Genomic DNA, 19,572 nt, shown 5'->3' with positions numbered 1-19,572 from the left:
TGTACTGCAAGCTAAGATCTAAGTGCCATTAAGGTAAATGGAATTAATGGGCTGTCCCTGGCAATCTTTATATCTATCAGTTACTAATTAACATTCTTCTGTAAAAAGTAATTTATGGGGAAAAAACACACAGAAAAGCAATATCATTAAAACTTGCAACATGCACTATGGTCACAGAGTAGCTGTGCAGCTGTAATAGACAATATGTTGCGTTCTTTTCAACAGAAAACAAGAAAGGACCAACTGGCACTGCACTAAGTAAAATCTTTTATGTTATGTCATTTATTTTATATGACAGCAAATTATTACTTCCAAGGATGAACTTTTGTAGGAAACGTAGACTTTGGCTAACAGTGGAGGGATCAAGAAGAGGAAGCAATAAAATCCCAATAGTTAAATTACACAGTAAGAAGAATGAACGCTGTGTGTTATCTTTGTAGATAATGTAACACTTCTAACATACAACTCCCAGCTTGATTACTAATTTTACACATTCAGTACCTGCATTTGCTGCATAAAAGTGTTCCTGTCAGTCTTCACCACAATTTTAATTTGTCTCTCTTTCATTTTTGACTTTATGACATGAATAAAGGTGAACTATTATTTAAGGCCCCCTTTAAAATTTTCCTTATCTTCTTGCCTGTAAACCTGTGCAGAATCACTTCACAAGCCATGAACTAACAGTAGAGAATAAATCTGAGAGTGGACATAATAACTGCCCTTTTCTGGACAAGTTATGTGCCTCGTTTCTTTTGGAGGAGAGAGAAAAAGCAGAAACTGAAACACAAATATGCAGTCTGTGGCATGAATCAAAATCAAAAAGTGATTGTTGCATCTGAAAAATACTCCTCTCAATAAAGGCAATAGAAACTAGTTGTTCAGAAACAATATCAAAATATTTACGTTTACTTATAGCATTAGAAGAAAAAACTTTAATCATTCTAAAACAAAAGCCCATTTAAGACCATCTTTGGATCACTGATAACAGTACTATCCCAAGAAAACAGAACAAGAATGATTTTAATCTCCCCAGTTCCTGCCCAAAAATGGTATATATCTACCAAATGATATATTACTACCAAAAATGGTAATAATGCTATTGCTGATGTTTATATGAAATTCATTAAATAATAAGGCATTCCCTATATTTCATACTTATTTCCTACATCAGTCACAATGAATTTTGTTTCTAATAGAAATGACAATTGACACTAATTGCCATTTATTACCTTCCAATTAAAGTTGTAAATAAAAATTTAGTATAGAAACACATTTTTCAGATAGCCAGTAAGATGCCAACAATAAAAGAATATATGAAAATCCTAACTTACATGAACAGCTATTTTGCACATACTGACAATAATTAACAGATAAGATTTTTAATTAACTCACAAAGACTTAGCATAATTTACCACAGAGGGAACAAAAAGCCCCTGACCCCTTGTAAAATTAATCGTATTGCTATGAAGATATGTTTTAAATTGGTAAAAATGCTTACTTGTTCTGATAGCACTAAAATGAAATTCTAAAAACACTGTATTGTCAATAGGATTTCCTTCCTTTGTCACTCCATCATGACCTCTCTCCCCCCCCATATAAGATTGCATACAGCATTACTTCTGGACTATATAATTTTAAGCAGTAGCACAGCAGAAGTTTTTTAGAAATCAATGTTAAGCCTGCAGAGAAGAGAAGGAAGAGACTACAAACCAACTACCAAAAACTACAACAGACTTAGTGAATTTACTGCTTCAGGAGGACAAAGAGAACTTACATAATTTCTTTTTTTCTGAGGGAGTTGGACATGATAACAGATAAACCCTGCCAGCATGGATTCAACTGAAATGCAGTAAACACCGAAAAGTATGTAGGATATTTTCATTCCATTCAGAGGCAGATGTTGGTGGTACGACAATACAGGTTAAATCTTCCCACCAGTATTCCTTTACATTTTGTTGCAGTGCAACAGATGGCAGCAGAGGGGCAGTCTGACAAAACGCCATCATGCATGTTAAGCAAAGGTGAGGAACTGAATTCCTCCATATGGAAAAAATGGCACCCACTGACATTCATGTGGTTACACATAGACAAAGTATGCCTGTGATCTCTCTCCCTATTCTCTTAAAAAGCAGTTTCATAGCAGACAAGACTCCACTTTTTGACAATTTACTACTGTCCTACTGTAACACCTACTGTTGTTACTCACTGACTAGGAACAAAGTTAGTTACTCCCACTACCTCCATAAATATGTCTCCAAGAAGACAAACACCTCACTTTTCTCCAAGTGGATGAGAATTGCCTGAATGCAATGAATCTCATTTTTGCTGCTGCCATTACACCGCGTCTTCAGAAAACACCTCCAGGTGTCCATTGACAGAAACTGATGAAGGGGCCTCAAACTGTTCCTTACAGAGTACAGCTGATAAACAAACACATATAAGTGACAACAGATCAAACTTAATTTGATAGTGCTACTGTATTATTGCTATACCTAAAATTTCTAACAAATCCAAGCAAAAATCTTCAACTGAGTTAAGAGCATGAAGTCATCCACCCTTTGTGTTCTGATAGGTTTATTTTCCAACCCACGTTCCTTATGAACAGTCAGTGTATTAGGCCATTAGATCTCACAAAGAAGATGAGATCCTTACCTCAATGAACAGCATGATAAAGCGGATGCATAGTGGTAGTTAAAAGGCAAAATACAGTTTGATCAAAGTATCACCTCACAATAGAACTAAGTTAAAATTGTCCTTTTCATTTGAAGCAACAGCAATACTAAGAAGCTACAACTGATGCAGGGGTAAAGTACTGTTATAACCAATGCAGACTAAAACAATTTTTTACAGTCAAATGTTATCATCCCCTACTTTAGTGTCCACTCCTACTCCCACAAGAGTACTCACAAATATGATATGAGTTAAAAATTCTGCTGCTTTTTAAAACTAAAAATGCAGCAAGCAAAATCTAGTTACATACAATATTACTACTTGGAAATAACTCAAAGAGAGTTTATATATCCAAATCATTATGTCATCCCCAAACTATGTAAGAAAATTCACTACTTCAGACCAATGGAGATAATAAGCTTATATCAGCTGAAATAATGAGTGTTACATTTGAGAGTCTGACCTCACACTTAACTGAAGCATCTGACCTGATGTTTAGCTTCATTTTTGTGAAACATTGAAAAGAATGTTTCTCATTCTGCCAAGACTGCTGCCAAGAGTAAATCTGCAATAAGCATATACTACACAGTTCAGAAAAATTCAAGTCAATCTGCCACCCATCCTCAGTGGAACCTGAATACAAGAAACTTTGTGTTTCTATTAACCCATCAAAATACAACTGAGGTACACGGGATGCTACAGAATAAAATCATTAAATAAAACCAACCTGAGTTGTTCAGAAGCTAGGATCTACCATCGTTTGCAATAAGTTGGTTTCTCAGATCAGCACAGAGTCTGATCCAACTCTGTGAAACAACTCTGAGAAACAGAGTATTCATGCTTTTTGCAAAAGAAAATATAAATAAAAATAAATAAATATAAATATAATATGATGTGATTTTCCTGTAGTCCTTTGTAAATTTCTAGCTGTCATTGCACTTAGGACAAAGAATTAAGAGTAAATACCTAAACTGCAGATCTATCAAAGCACTGAAAACAGTTTACTTCCTGAATTTATATAGTAGGCCAAATCCACATCATGGTACATTTAAACCCTCTGTGTTTACGGTTATCTGAAAATGGAGAATCTATACATTGTCCATTGCAGTGGATTCTTGCCCTGTACATCAGTCTCTAATTTACACAGTGCTAGGTACAAAAACAACTAACAGGGTTGGACCAATATAAACATGGTAAGAAAGAGGATATAACACCATCATACTAGAATAGTCTATGTCTGCTCAGAATATCACATCCTGAAAAAACAAAACAAAACAAAAAAAAAAAACAACAAAAAACCAATATGAACACGTATGTATAACGTCCTGAGTTTCAATAGCAGTATAATTAAACTGCAGATAAAAGTTAATCGAAGGCATTTTATTTCATAACATGTCAAAAGAACACATATTCTCACAGCAGATGTTTTGGCAAGTGGAATGCAGATCAAACCTGAGCTCTAATTGTGAGCTTCTTCCTCATTGTGTGAATTTTCAAACTGAACATCTCACTAACTTAAGCACTCAACCAGCTTTTGTTTTGCTCAAGCAAGTGTGTGAAATCTAAACTGCTATTTATAAGCAGTAATAGCATATTTTGTTTTTAAAGCACAAAACATTTGGAAATTAGTATTCCTTAATTTATGTTAAAATAAAATGTCACGTTCTTCTCTTGATGGAAAGATAATTTGGAAATATCCAGTAGGGAACAATATCACAGTTAAATTAAAATCACCAATTTCTGTCTGTAGGTCTTTACCTATTTTGTCCTGTTTTGCTATCAGACAGATACCAAAATATTTTGTAGAAGCTCCAACGCTAAATCCCACATACAACCAAAGTGCTGATCTGAACAGAATCTAGTCCATGCTTCTAGATCCTCATCCTCAGGCTCATATCTTTATCTGAGAGTCATCATTTGGACAAGAGGCAGCATGATCTCTCATAGTTTAGGTTGTACTTAGTATCTTGCTTTACCCTTATTCCCTATCCTCCCACATTCATTTATACTCAGAGATCCACCAAAATTATAAGCACTGAAAATGATTTTAAGGCTCTCTAGAGTAAAACTGCAGTAATGTAATGATCACAATTTTAGTGACAGCATGTCTTAACAAGATATTTGCCTTACCAAATCACTATGTTTTATATTCCTTTTCTCACTACTAATCTCATCCTTTACTATTTCTACTTGATTTCTGTGTTCTGGAAAATTTTGAAGGGAAGTGAATGGAAAACAGTAAAAGAAAAGTAGCTGTGTATGAGAAGGCTAACTTGTTGGTCCAGTATATAATTTCTGTTACCAGCTTTGCCCTTGAAGACTGGATAGAATCTTTCCTGCTATGTTTCTTCAACAGTGCCCTTTTATAGGTTTTTATATCCTCTAATCAAAACAGTTCTCATCTCTTTGCTTTACTGTATGCCTTCAGAATTCACACAATAATTTAGTTTAAAACATGCTTCCAATTGTCATCTGCTGAAGCTCCCTAGTTTGAAATGCAGCACCTACAGGCAGCATGTCCAGGACCACATTTAGGGTGAATGAAATTTTGATTATCTTTTTGTGTTTAATCTGTCAGGAAGCTAAACACCACAGTCATTCACTCACTCTCCACTATTAGTGGGATGATGAGAAAGAGAGAACCGGAAACAAAATAGAACTTATGGGTTGAAATAAAAACTATTAACTATGATTGAAAAGGAAAAGATAGAAAAAGAAATGCCATTATACGTTTGTATATAGATAAGTACCTGCCACTTGTTAGCTGGTGCCCAGCGAATAATGCAACTGCACACCGAATGATGTATTGCTAACAGCACAATGTCTCACCACCAGTTGACTGATGCCCAAGTAATTCCCAAGCAGTGGCTCATTCCTTGTCCAACACCCCACAGCTTTAAAGCCTTCCGCATGAGCTTACATGGCAAGGAATAACTCCCTTACTTAATTCAGGCCAGATGTTGTCTCCAGGTGTGCACTCATCATTCATTAACAACCAAAACATTGCTGATCTATTAACATAATCTCAGGTGAAACCAAGATATCTTTGATGGAGAGTCCACAGCTTCCTTGGGCAAACTAGTATATTGTATGACAACATTCACTGTGGAAAAAAATCATTCCTGATATCCAATTGGAATACCCTGTATCAACTGGCTACTTCAGATAAAGCATTTTAAGACAGCATAGTGACTATATATCAGGGGGAAATTATTTACAGAGAGAATGGTGAGATGCTGGAACAAGCTGCCCAGAGAGGCTGTGGATGCTCTGTTTCTGATGATGGATGGGGCCCTGGGAACCCTGGTCTAGTACCAGATCTGGATGTTGTTGGCCCTGCCTGTGGCAGGGGGGTTGGAACTTGATGATCCTTAGGTTCCCTTCCAACCCAAGCCATTCTACTATTCTATGATTCTATAGTTTAGATACCTAAACTAGTCATCCAGGCTTCTGCTATAGTTATGGGAGGTAACCACTCCTGAAGCTGGCAAATGTCATCACAGCTAAGGATCTCAGATAGAATAGGCTGCATTCTGTGGCTATGAATCCTTCTGCTTTAACTTGGGAAAGAACTTAATGGTTGCTTAACATTGGGCATTTTGATTTAGAAATCAATTTAAGTCAGATACGTATCATCCAATACAACTTCAGTTTCTGCAAGAAAAGACTTGCTTATATCCTCCCACACTGGAGGTTGAACAGCTTACTATGAAAAAAGATTGAATTGTTAAGCATGTAGAGGTAAGGAAATCAAAAGCCAGAATTGTATTTTTATGGTCCTCTTATATATTGGAATGGCCTCAAATTAAATATCTCAGATCCCACTAACATATTCAAATATCATAATTCTCAATACTGATCTTTTAACTGGCATTATTATTAGAGCAACATATCTATTTAATGATTGAATTGATTGAATTTCTAACTTTATGAAAAACAAAACAAAACAAAAACAAAAACCACTGTGATTTATTCCAACATTTATTTTCCTTACTCTGCACCACAGCTCTTTCATTATTTTTTTTTCCAGTAAATAGTAAGGGAAATCTATAGCAGCATTTTTGCTGTTTTATCTACTACTAAGTTTAGGGGTATCTACTATCTCGCCTTTTAAATCCTTATGCAAATGACAATTTGAGATCTAATATGCAGTTTGATTAGGACATTTATCTTCACAAATCAAATATATTCAATTGCATTCTTTGTTTAAATCACTTAAGATTGATTAGAAAGCTGAATGTAATCAAAACACTTCCTTTAATTAATCACCTACCTAAGGAGGAGCCAGTAGAAAGTCATAGAATCATAGAATCCTTGGAGTTGGAAGGGTCATGACCTTTAAAGGTCATCTAGTCCAACTCCCCTGCAATGAACAGGGACAAAGTGATGGCATCAAAAATCATATGTGAATAATAAGTTAAGAAAAGCTCAATAGCTAGAACCACATGCTTCTGAGGAAGACATAACATAAAATGTGTAGATAAATGGGATAGTTACTCAATTTTACTAGAAGGACTAGGAAATCAATGCAGTAAAGCATCTCATATAAAATTTTGCAGAAAAGAGCTGTCTGGATGTTGGTATTTTTCTGCTTTGTTTTGTGTTACATGTTTGGTTTTTAACTTTGATCCAATATTCTCGAGTGTTTATCTAGAGCCAAACCATGGTAATTCACAGAAACAGACTAAATCTGAGCCATAAATCGTAACCGTAATCATAAATATATTTATCTCCCCATAAATACTTCTGTCTGGATGAAGCAAAAAACCAAATGTCCTAGGGACTGAGATATACTTTTACCTTCAGCATAATAATGAATGCAGAAATTTAGTGTTGGTAACAAGCAGTCATTATAGGTAAGCCCATAATTAATTATTTTTTTTTTTTCATGTTTGGGAGCAATATGATAAAAGTTTGTAACTTAAAAGCACATATTATCTAAGCATTAAGCATTCTGATAGTGCAGATGTCTGTTATCCTTTATTACTTGTAGGACTCTCCAGGCACATTACATTTCTAAACTTTCTGTGAATATTAGTTTATTTTCAGAACAGAAACACAGCCTTAAGGGAATGAATGCACTATCACTCTATTACAAAAATGACAAGTAGACTGGAGCATTACAATGGAGAACTTACTTTATCAAAATCGGAAAACTTGACTAGGCCCTGAGAATTGTGATTAACTGATGGGGATGAACAATCTGCAGAACTAGCAAAGACTCGCTTTGCTGAATTAATGGATTTCTGCCAACCTGCTAAGGTTGTCCTTGCCTAAAGAGTCATGAGTATATTGCATTCATCTGCTCCAAGCGTAGAAATCAACTGAATACTAAACAGTGACAAACAGAAACAAATCTGGTAAATAACCTGCTTGCAATTACAATCTAAGAGGTTACTGCAGGCATGTCCAACCCACAGCCTGCATGCAGCCCAGCATGGCTTGCAATGCAGCCCATCTCCCTCCTTGTGATTTAAAGTTAGTGGCTTTTCCCCATGGAGCAGCCCCAGGCATGCTCCCATTGCTCAACAGCAACCAAACTGTCAGCACACTATTAATGCCATGTCAGCTGAAATCAGGCCATGGGGGGGGCAGTGCTGTGCAACGCTCACTCAAGTGATGGCAAATAATTGTATGTTTTTTGATACACTGTCTGAACACAGGGCTTTGAACAGCAAAGAATATGCAGCTGTGCTTCCCTTTTTAACAAAGGATTTTGATAATAGAAACACAGAATCCTGATGCTGGAAAGCATCTTTAAAGTTCATATAGACCAACCCCTTGCAATGAACAGGGACAGCTACAGATGGATCAGGGTGCTCTAAGCTTCCCTCCAGACTGAACTTTAATACCTTCAGTGATGGGGCTTCCTCCACATTTCTAGGCAACCTGTTCGAGCGCCTTACCACCCTCACTATGAAGGAATTCTTCCTTATATCTAGCCTTAATCTCCCCTTTGCAAGGTTGAATTTTTTCTCCCTTGCCCTATCACAAAAGACCCTGCTAAAGAATCTGTCCACAACTTTCTTACAACCACAATTTAGAAAGGCCCCTTAAAGTCTCCTTTCTCTTCTCCAGACTTAACAGCACTTTCAGCTCTCAGCCTGTTCTCATAGGAGAGGTGTTCTGTCTCCTGGATCATTTTTGTGGCCCTACTTTAGATCTTCTCCAACAGGTCTGTGTCTCTCCCATACTGAGGATTCTACATCAGATGCAGTACTCCAAGTGAGGTCTCATCAGTGGAGAGGTGCCCTCCCCCAACCTGCTACCACATTTCTTTGGATACAGTCCAGGATATCATTGTCTTTCTGGGCTGCAAGGCCACATTGTTGGCTTATGTCCAGCTTGCTATTTACCAGTACCCCCAAGTCCTTGTCAGCAGGGCTGTGCTCAATCTTCTCATCTCCCAGCTTGTAGTGGTAGTGGGGGTTGCCTCAACCTCGGTGCAAGACCTCACACTTGGCTTTGCTGCACCTCATGGGGTTTTCTTGGGTCCACTGCTCAAGACTATCTGTGCCTCTCTGGATGGCATTCCCTCCCTTTCAAGTGTCAACTGTATCCCATAGCTTGGGATTTCAAGACTGCAAAAAATAATAATCAATTTATGTTTGTGAGATCATTTCAGTTGGTATTAAATACATGAACTGCAAATTTTCAAAAGGGATATACTGAGTTGCAACCAGATATTTAACTCAAAAATCTGATCATGCCTCTTTAATGGACTTTCATAATCCCTGTGTTAGCAGAGAAAAATATCCTTCACAATCACTTATTCATGTTATTGCTTTCTGGCAGTACATACATTGTGAACAATTATTGTCAACAATGAAGTATTGCAAGAGTAAAACTTCATAAAAAATCTCTGAAAAACACCTTGAGACCTCACTAAGAATGGCAACCACTGCCACTGAATCAGACAGGTACGTTAGATTCACAAAAACTAGGAGAAATATTCCATGTTCTATGTTTTTCTCCTGTACTTTTAAAAATATGTTTTAAGAAAAATATTTAAAATTAAAATGTTTAATTACTTATGTATTAACAATACTGTACATTCTGTGAGGACTGCCTTGAAAGTAATGCATCCTGTTTAATTATATTGGCACCGAACATCAGAGGTGGATACTGGTGGTATGGAAGCAGAGGCTGAATCTTCCCACCTGTATTCTGTTACACTGTGTTGTTAACTGTCAGATAGCAACAGAGGGGCTGCATATTAAAATGTTGCCTGACATGGAAGTGCATATAAAAAAGAAGGTGTGTAATTGAATTTCTCCATGCAGAAAAGATTGCACCCATTGACATTCACCAATACTTGCTGAATGTTTATGGAGACCAAATGGTGAATGTGAGCACAGTGAGGTGGTGGATGCAGGGTTTCAGGAGTATTGACAATGGGTCACCTTCACTGGTGCAGATTGTTATGAGCATTACATGCAGACTTTTGTTAATACTGGGAAAAATGAATAGCTAATGGTGGTGACTATGTTGAAAAAATGTTTTGCAGATGAGAATTCGTTCTATCAAACAGTGTTACTGTGCTCTGTTGTTTTCATGGAAATATACGAGGCATTAATTCTGGAGCAACCTATGTATATGTGGTCTAAGGCAATTTCTATTCATTAAATGCAGCCCATGCAAGCCAAACGGTTGGACATCCAAGGGTTACAATCACAATCATGGGGTAAACACTCTCTCATGTTGCCATGTAGCCATTCAAATGTAAGGCAACACACTGATATTTTAGCAGTATTTCCTATACAAAATTCTTCAGACAAATCTAAAATTAAGCTTCAGGTAGCAACTGTTTTAATGGGCAGATACAAATAAAGTGCTTGTGGTAATTACTTTGTAATGAAATGGATGGACATTAAGACCAAATTCATGTTACTCAGAATTGACATCTCCTAAGTAAAATTATAATGGATAAGTAAATTGAAGTAAACTAAGCCCCAAGGTTGTGTTTTAATTATTACCAGTTTGAGGAAGAAATATTTTAAAAAAGCTAATTACAACTCAGAAAACACGAGGACAAAAAACAAACAAACAAAAGCAAAAACAACCACAAAAACCCAACCCAAAACATAAATGAATGGCTTGTTTATAATCTTGAGTTTTGTTCTGTCTTTGAACAGCATTCATATTAAATCCCCACGCTTCCAGTGTCACCCACAATCTCCTGTTGCCATACAGGACTTCCTTGTTCAAAATCTACCCAGATACCGCTACCTGTATGATGGGTAATTTTTATCCAATAAGACTGCCAAGCCATTAAAGAATCACCTTTATAAGCAAGAATGTTATTTCTCAGAAAATAAATAAATAAATAAATAAATAAAATTAAAAAAAAAAATTAAAAATATGGGGTCTCTTTCGCATTCTGTACTATAAGTAGACTGGAAAAGTTAAGCAAAACCAATGACTTTTGATAATATCATGTGATAAAAGCCTACTAAGGCAATTATTTTCTAGCATAGCTTTGAATTCTGGAGCAGCATATACTTACTGCCAGCAGTAGCTGCTTAAAAATCTGCTGGTTACATAATCATCTTAAATCTCTGAGAAGGTTGAAGACTTAATTTTTTCTAATGATACCTAAAGACCAAAGCAGATGATTGGTAATTTTCCTCATATTTAAGAGATGTTGCACACTAAGACATATTTATTGCAGTGCAAAGTAGCTTTTTTATGCATGTGTGTGTGTGTGTGTGTGTATTACTGATTAATCTTGTGTCTAACAAATTTTTGAGATGTTTAATTACCAAAGTTCAAGTTGTTCATCACAACCTTTCTCCTGATGCTTTCCATTCCATAGAAATGTTGTTTTAAAAAATGTAGATAAAATCCTACAGGACTCTATTCTAGGTCCAGTTAGTACGAAGCAGAGACACTAATCAAATCTGATGAATGAACAAACAAGGATAAGAATCCTAATGCATTTTACACACTGTATTATGTATTTTCAGGTTCAGAGATGGTTAAGATTATGTTGTTTTCTCATTAAACAAAAAAGGAAGGAAGGAAGGAAGGAAGGAAGGAAGGAAGGAAGGAAGGAAGGAAGGAAGGAAGGAAGGAAGGAAGGAAGGAAGGAAGGAAGGAAGGAAGGAAGGAAGGAAGGAAGGAAGGAAGGAAGGAAGGAAGGAAGGAAGGAAGGAAGGAAGGAAGGAAGGAAGGAAGGAAGGAAGGAAGGAAGGAAGGAAGGAAGGAAGGAAGGAAGGAAGGAAGGAAGGAAGGAAGGAAGGAAGGAAGGAAGGAAGGAAGGAAGGAAGGAAGGAAGGAAGGAAGGAAGGAAGGAAGGAAGGAAGGAAGGAAGGAAGGAAGGAAGGAAGGAAGGAAGGAAGGAAGGAAGGAAGGAAGGAAGGAAGGAAGGAAGGAAGGAAGGAAGGAAGGAAGGAAGGAAGGAAGGAAGGAAGGAAGGAAGGAAGGAAGGAGGGAAGGAAGGGAGGAAGGGAGAAAGGGAGGAAGGGAGGAAGGGAGGAAGGGAGGAAGGGAGGGAGGGAGGAAGGGAGGGAGGGAGGGAGGGAGGGAGGGAGGGAGGGAGGGAGGGAGGGAGGGAGGGAGGGAGGGAGGGAGGGAGGGAGGGAGGGAGGGAGGGAGGGAGGGAGGGAGGCTTAAATTTTAGCAAAATTGGTACTGCGTTCTCTTACTTCTTTACACTGAAAAGTAATACAAATGCCATCAGTCATAGAAATTTGCTTGTTTGTACTTTCACCTGAGCTGTTCAAGTGACACTAAACATAGCAGCTCCCAGAGATAATTACTTACTTTCAGGGTCAGCATCAATTTAAGTGCCAAACTGATGCTGTATCACAGAAGCTTTTAACAAAGAAACTGAAAGATTTTTGAAAAAAATTACACTGGTTTGTGAAGAAACAGCTAAAGGACATAATTCTAAATTAAATATAGCTTTTCCCAGAATGATCCTAGCAAGTAAAACAAAAGTTAATTTTCAGATCCACTTTTTTTTTTTTTTTTTTTTTTTTTTTTGGTGAAATTAGGGCCATTTGAAACAGATGCCAGCATTCTAGAAACAGCCTACTTGAAGGGAGAGGAAACATTTTTTTTATGACACAACAGAGGACACACACATACCCTCTGCATTGGCTGAGGTAGACTTTGCCTCTATTTCTTGCTCTGCTTAAAAGAAATGAAAGGCACTGAAGACCAAAAACCCTCATGGAAATTTAAGAATAATTCCTCATAATCAGGGAATCCTTACTGAGGAACAGACAGTAAACAGCTGTGAAACTATGACATTTTAGATATCTGTTCTTAGAGAAGTATTTTCTCTCTGATTTCAGATGTACAGACTCACTAATTTCATGCTGGCTTAGTTTGGTTTGAGACATTTCCATTAAGCACTGAGGTAATTTCTCTTTCTTCTTTCAAATTTAGAATAAAAAATAAAATTAGGTTTCAAACAAGTACGGATCTAGTAAATTAAAAATAAATACAATGGATTTTGAGATAATAAATTTGCTTCAAAAAGTATCATGAGATACTAACTTCCTGCAAAAAGCAGGAATGTAAAGTATAGGAGTAGTTCCTGTCAGAAATAAAGACATAAGGACTCTAAGTCAAAACTGGATACTTCAAGTTGTTTTGCAAAGTTTCCACAATTAGTGAGTCAGTATGTATGTGGCAAGTGCAACTTTCAAGTAGCAGTTCTGAAATAGTTTCTAAGTCCCCTTGGAAACCTTCTGTTCTTCCTCCCAACTCTCTCCATATCCAAAAGTGTACATCTTACATTTTCCAGTCCCTTCACAAGCAGTTGTCTGTGTTGCTCCTCTCCTAGACATTGCTCTCTCATGTTACTTCCTAACTCCAACAACAGCTTTTACTGCTTCCCAGACCTAACAGTGCTGCTTAGGAGTGCACTGCTATAATTAACTTAGGCATCATCCCTATGATTAATATTTGTCATCTGAGTCTTAGCAACACCAATAACGTAATGGGTTGGATCCATTAGCAAATCAGTAAATTTAAAACAAAGTAAGAGTAAAGTGATGGATCCACTTCCAGCTCCCACAAGAAAAGCACTATATATAAATTACTCTTAGACTTTTACTGTTTATAGCAAGCCATAGCTCACATACTCCTATATCTTACTCAGGTTGCCCAAGGAAATTTTTCTATCTCTCTCTGAGTATACTAGGCACCATATGGAGAAGTGAATGAGGAAACTCAAGTCAACTCATTCAAAGTTAAAATTAACAAACTTTCCTGCTGATTCAACCTACTTCAGCATGTTACCTCACGGGGGGGTTATCAAATGCCAAGGCAACACATTTAGCTCAAGAACTTCCTAAAATACACCCCTCTAGAGGCAGAGTCTGGAAAGTGTAGGTATGAGCATTCTCAGTTATTCTGTTCTTCCTGAAGTTGTCAGATAAGAGGATAAAGGGAAAGACAATACTTTGGACTCATCCTCTCTTTTGTTACCTCACTGAATTTTCCTCATATATCAATAGCAGTTTTACATGTTGAAACCAAAGGTTTATTCATGAATCAGATCAACTACTATCTAATTAGCTCAAGAACAACAACAACAACAACAAAACTGATAATTATCCTTTGCTATTTTCAAAATACCAAATTGATATCTTTGCATGGTGGACATGAATCAATGGATTTTTAATTTTCAAGGACATATCTAGATCAATTTATGTCCATGTCAAGGGGGGCAGTAGGCAAAAATTACAAAACCAGGACATTAATACCACATGGACATGATGGACTAATGATAAGCTTGGTGAAATCTGTGTAGAAGAATAGGAAATTAAGGCTGAAGGTTTATGTCTTTTCTGGCTTCTCAACAAATGTCCAAGAAACAGCTAGTTCTGTGTCTGACCTTTATAAAATTTTCTTCAAATATTTCATTCACAGAATTATTTTGTTTGACTGCAAAAGCTCTTGCCATGACCTCTATTTATTAGGATCACTGTCTCTGCCATTGAAACATCCTAGGAATTTCACAGTAGCAAACTAGTGAAAGAAATTGCTTCTGGTCAGCTCTTTGGCAGGCTTTACACAACCTCCAGCTGTAATTTCAAATGTCTCCTTCCTATACATCTTTTACTTATCCGCAACTTTCATTCAGTTATAGACTACTTTTGTGAGTCATTAACATAGTTTTTACAGTCCACTCTAAACACAGCTGTTTTAGAATTTATTTAAATAATTTATTTTGAAGTTCTAACTCTTTGTGATCGAAAATAATGTGTAATATGTCATCCAAAACTTTTTACTCATGACATCAAAAAACATTTAACATTTGATAAAATATGACACAAATCCATTCATTTATATTCTTTTAAATAGTAAAAATGTGATACTTACCTATGTGATAGAAAACAATGTACAATGTACAAAGACAAGCAATGCCTTTTTGAGAGATATGGGTTTCTGAACAATTATTTATGAATTATTTTGATCACTAAATTAATCTATGCAGATGCTTACACAGAATTACTGTAAGTATACTGTACAGCCAAAGGAAAGATGTCAGAATAAAACAATAGTTGCATGAGGACTTGGTGTGGTATGTTCCAGTTCTACAACACAAGTACAACACAAAACATTCTGAGATTTACTTTCTTTACAAAAACAAACAAACAAACAAACAAAAAGGTTGGGGGGTAATAAAATAAATTAGGCAAAACATAAACATTGCAGAAATACTCCATCAGAGACTGTGTCATAAGATGACTCCAGATAGATGAATGTGTCATTCAGCATGTGCCATTTACTAGCCTAAACAACTGTGACTAAGAGTGGGAGAGAGCCTCAAAGATTTTAATTATCATAAAGGATAAAAGTAGGTGTGTTCTAGGACAAATTCTTGAATAATAGCAGAAATGCTATTGCATGCTATGAATATGGAGTTAATGAGGTATTTGTGCTTAGGAATGCTTACAGTGTGTTAATTTACCTGTTTTGCAAGCTCATCCTTTTTTCAACATATCTTTGAAAGTTCTAAGAGAAAGAAACTGCAGGTTGCTCAAATAATAAAAACTTAAAATCTGTAAATACGTTTTCAGCTGGGTTTCAACATTAGCTACGCAAACATCTCTAAGGCAGGAAAGATAAATGTTTTATTTTAAGTCTTAGCAGATGTCTATCACTAGTGATAACTGTTTAAAATGTTATCGCCCTTGGTCCTCCTCAGACTGCAGTAATCTAATCATGTCTACAAGTAATTGTTTTTCACATTAATTGCAACTTTTTAAAAACAGGATAACAATCATCTATACTTAATCTGTAGATATTATGAATTATACTTAATATATAATCCATTAAAGTTTCATATTAGTTGCAGAATCAAATAATCACTGATCTTTTTCATCTAAGTGCTATTAAAACAAAGGGTGTAAACATCAAAGGTTTAACATTATTTTAAATAGTTTACAAAATGATTCATAAAATTTAGTTTTAAGTAATTCTACTCATCAAGACTTGGCAAATCTGAAGATAATTTCATGTAATTTCCCTTGTAAGAATATTTTGATGCAAAGGAGAAGCCTGAGAGACTCTTAATCCTGAGTAAAGGTTTTGTTATTGCCTTTGCCTTGGATAGCAAGACTTTCTGACAAAAAAACAGTCTATTCCTTTATATTACTAGCCATAATTTAAATTAAAAAGTATGTGAGATATTTAGATCTTCTTGATTGTTTTAACAATAACAAGAAACTGCTTTGTAAATAAATAAATAAAAACACACCAAAACAAAACAAAACAAACAACAACAACAAACAGAAATGAAACACAAATGTCATATTTAGGAAATGTGGAATAGTACATAGGGGAGTACACAGATCATTACAAGCCTACAGCAGTACTCATGAAAAGCCTTCAAGTTGGCACTCCTTAACATCCTGTATGAAGTGTTTGGATACAGTATGGTCACATGCTTAAACAAACAAGGTGCTTTTCCCTAAGACCTTTCCAATGGTGGTTGTGTCAAACTGCTGGAGTTCAAAGAGTGTTTGGATGGCACTGTCAGATGTGGGGTTTGGATTTTGGATGGTCCTGTGTGGAGCCATAAGTTGGACTTAATGATTAGTTGTGGGTCCCTTCCAGCTTGTGATATTCTGATTCTGGACTTGAGAATCAGTGGAGACAAGTTAAAAATCCACCCATTCTCAAATGGCGAAAAGAAGTAGCATGAACATATGTTCTTCAGTCATAAGGCGCTGAGTGACTGGAAAGTAATGCACTAATAGCAAAATCTTGAAGAAACATACGGTGTATGCACATATGTTACATGCTCAACCAGTGCATCGAGGAGCACCCTATCTACATCAGTAGAGAGGAGATGAAAACAAATACAATCTGCAGGTGGCAATTGTCAGATGACCACCAGCCTTGAGACACCAAGTCTTGAACACAGCCACATAGTTAAATGCCAGGTGAGACAACACCAGAGGGACAAATACAGGTGACACCAGCATACTGGAAGTAAATAAACTGAATAAACTAATTGATTTACCAGAGGCACTGATGGCTGGTTGACACAAAAACTGGACAGCAATCCAGAAACACCTATGGTCAGATGATTTATGTCCACATAACAGTTATGGAGATGAATTTCAATATGGGCATAATAATTTTCAGCAAGCGGAGGTTACATAAAACCCAGGTTGTTTTAAGGTAATCTTAAAATTTGCTTTCCCAGGAGAATGCACATCCTAGAAACCTGGATTTCCACTGAAAGCAATCACAGAAAGTTGGAGCACACTTGATAAAAATTCAATTTAAATAAAAATAAAATATTTAATAGATTTTTTAAAATAGTATCTAGCCATTTAAACCCATGAGCAAACTCCTGTAAGCTCTCAATGTTGCTTTTGTCTGTGTGGTAACAGGTGGCAGCTGCTCATCATAATCATAGGAAGCTGCTAATTCTCTAACTGGAACATAATCCTAAAGCTGTTCAAATAAGATGTGAAGAAATGCAAGCAATCTAAAAAGCAGTGCCAGGACTGCTTCTAAAATGTAAGATAATCCTAAGAAAAAGAGAACAAAACCTTTGTTGATGCCTTGGTTGAAAGTTGCAGGAGTCCCAAATGGTAGTTGCAAGAAGAAGCCATAAATATCTCAAAAAAAATTGCAAAAGGATTATGGTTAGTTTTAGTCTAAGGTTAAATTTAGTAGGATGCTCCTTACCCATGTCCAAAGAAACTAAGAGGAATCACACTGCTAGGTAGCTGAGATATGATCTTCCAGCCACTGCAGTGAGAAATCATAGCCATGCAAACACAGGCAACCACTACCTGAGGGCTGCAGGAACACTCATTTATGCAAAGCCAGAATATGAGCTCTTTTCCCCATCTATCACACAGAACGTAGACTGTATAGAGGAAGAGAAAGATTGGGTATTCCTGGAGATCTGGAAGTACCCTAAATTGACTCAAAGCTGGAAAAAAAGAAGAGCTTAATTTCACTATGTTTCCCAACCAGTGAACATTTCTTCTACATCAGAGAATCCAAACTTTAATTTTGGGGCATACATTAAGGATTTAAAAGTGCAGTAAATAAATCTAGCTAATTCAAATAACTCAATATTTCATAATGACATTGATTGATTCCTGTTTTGCAAGCACTGGAGAAAAACTTTGAATTGCCAGAATTTACTGTGTTAGTGCATTCTTCTTCCCCTGCAGAATTCTTAATTAAATAGCCTGGCCAATGATGGGAGTGTTATTGTAATAGAGAATTCCTGAACCTAAACACTATTTCTGCAATCAACTTAATATTTTGAAAAATATTTGACTAAACAGAAATAGAGATATAAAGAAAACTACAGCTACCTTACAGATCAATTGCAGTGCTATGAAAAGGATAAGACCAAGCCAAAACCCTTGTTTGTTGACACCTGTAAATGAGCAGCCATGCAAAGAATATCCCCAGAAGCAATAATTCCGTCTATTTGTCTGACAAATTAACAATTTGGTGCAGTACAGTTCTCCACCTGGTAAAGGTCCTTTTCACTGAAATAACATTAAATTCATCAGTAGCACAGACTGTATTTTTAGTGCCAAGTTTTTCTACAGAGACAATGTTCCATTTTGATTCACATGAAACCAAGTCCACTGCATTGTCCCCTGATTATTCCTTTCTGGAAACATTGCATTCTGACAGCATGCTGTCACTACTGAACTTTAAAGGATTTTATATGCTGAAAAAAATACCACTGGAAATTATTAAAGTATTAGGAAAAAAAACATCTCAATAAGATCCTTCAGTTAAGTTAGAAAACTTTAAATCCTTATGTAGATACACTAAAGAATGGGATGTGTGTGTTATAAATTTCACACTGATAATTTTTTTCCAAAAAAAAATAACATATTTCAGATTTCTTCTCCATTCCTCAGTATCAGAAGCTACATCTTATTCAAATTATCCAGAAAATTGGCTTGTCATCTCTGTAGAACATATCTTTCTTCTAGATAAAATCCTACACTGGGTAAGAACCTTAGGAAAAGATCTCAAAAACAGTTTCTGGCAGATTTTTGACAGGTTTTATCCACTTTTCCTGGCATAATTCTTCCCAGAAATAAATGCCAGTAAGAAGGTTTCCTATATTGTCCACTTCTATCAGTGGTCTGATTACAAGAGGACAAAACTGCATTTCCAAAAAACTGGGGAGCTCTGCTCCATATGAGGTAACAGCAGTTAACAGCAGGATAGGAACAGCCTGACACCAAGACCAGAGCCTGTAGAAAAGTGAGTGAAAAGGCTCCCAGTGAAACAAGCCAGCCGTAATTGCTCCCTACTGATACCTACAAATACAAGCATCACCTCTACAAATAGAGAGCACAGCCTTTGTGCTGCCCTGGAGGCTGCTAAGATGTTTCACAAGCTGGTTTTCAGGAAGCAAGCTGAGAAATACCTTGTCATCCT

General features: G+C 36.4%; 1 protein-coding gene across 7 annotated transcripts in view; it reads right to left on the bottom strand.

Moving 5' to 3' along the window:
• Positions 1-19,572, bottom strand: part of ZNF385D (zinc finger protein 385D) — a 361,757-nt gene that overhangs the window by 91,436 nt on the left and 250,749 nt on the right. The window contains exon 3 of one of the 7 annotated variants that reach the window (XM_085538408.1): positions 6,944-7,033. The exons of the other annotated variants lie outside the window; for them this stretch is intronic. The gene's annotated coding sequence lies outside the window, so the exon portion shown is untranslated. The remainder of the gene's footprint in view (positions 1-6,943; positions 7,034-19,572) is intronic. 7 annotated transcript variants of the gene reach the window in all.

Source organism: Coturnix japonica, chromosome 2 (genome assembly GCF_054131305.1).
Source record: "Coturnix japonica strain WE chromosome 2, WE-NBRP24, whole genome shotgun sequence".
Classification (NCBI taxonomy): domain Eukaryota; kingdom Metazoa; phylum Chordata; class Aves; order Galliformes; family Phasianidae; genus Coturnix; species Coturnix japonica.
Note: the sequence above shows the minus strand (reverse complement) of the source record. Positions and strands in the feature narration are given on the sequence as shown.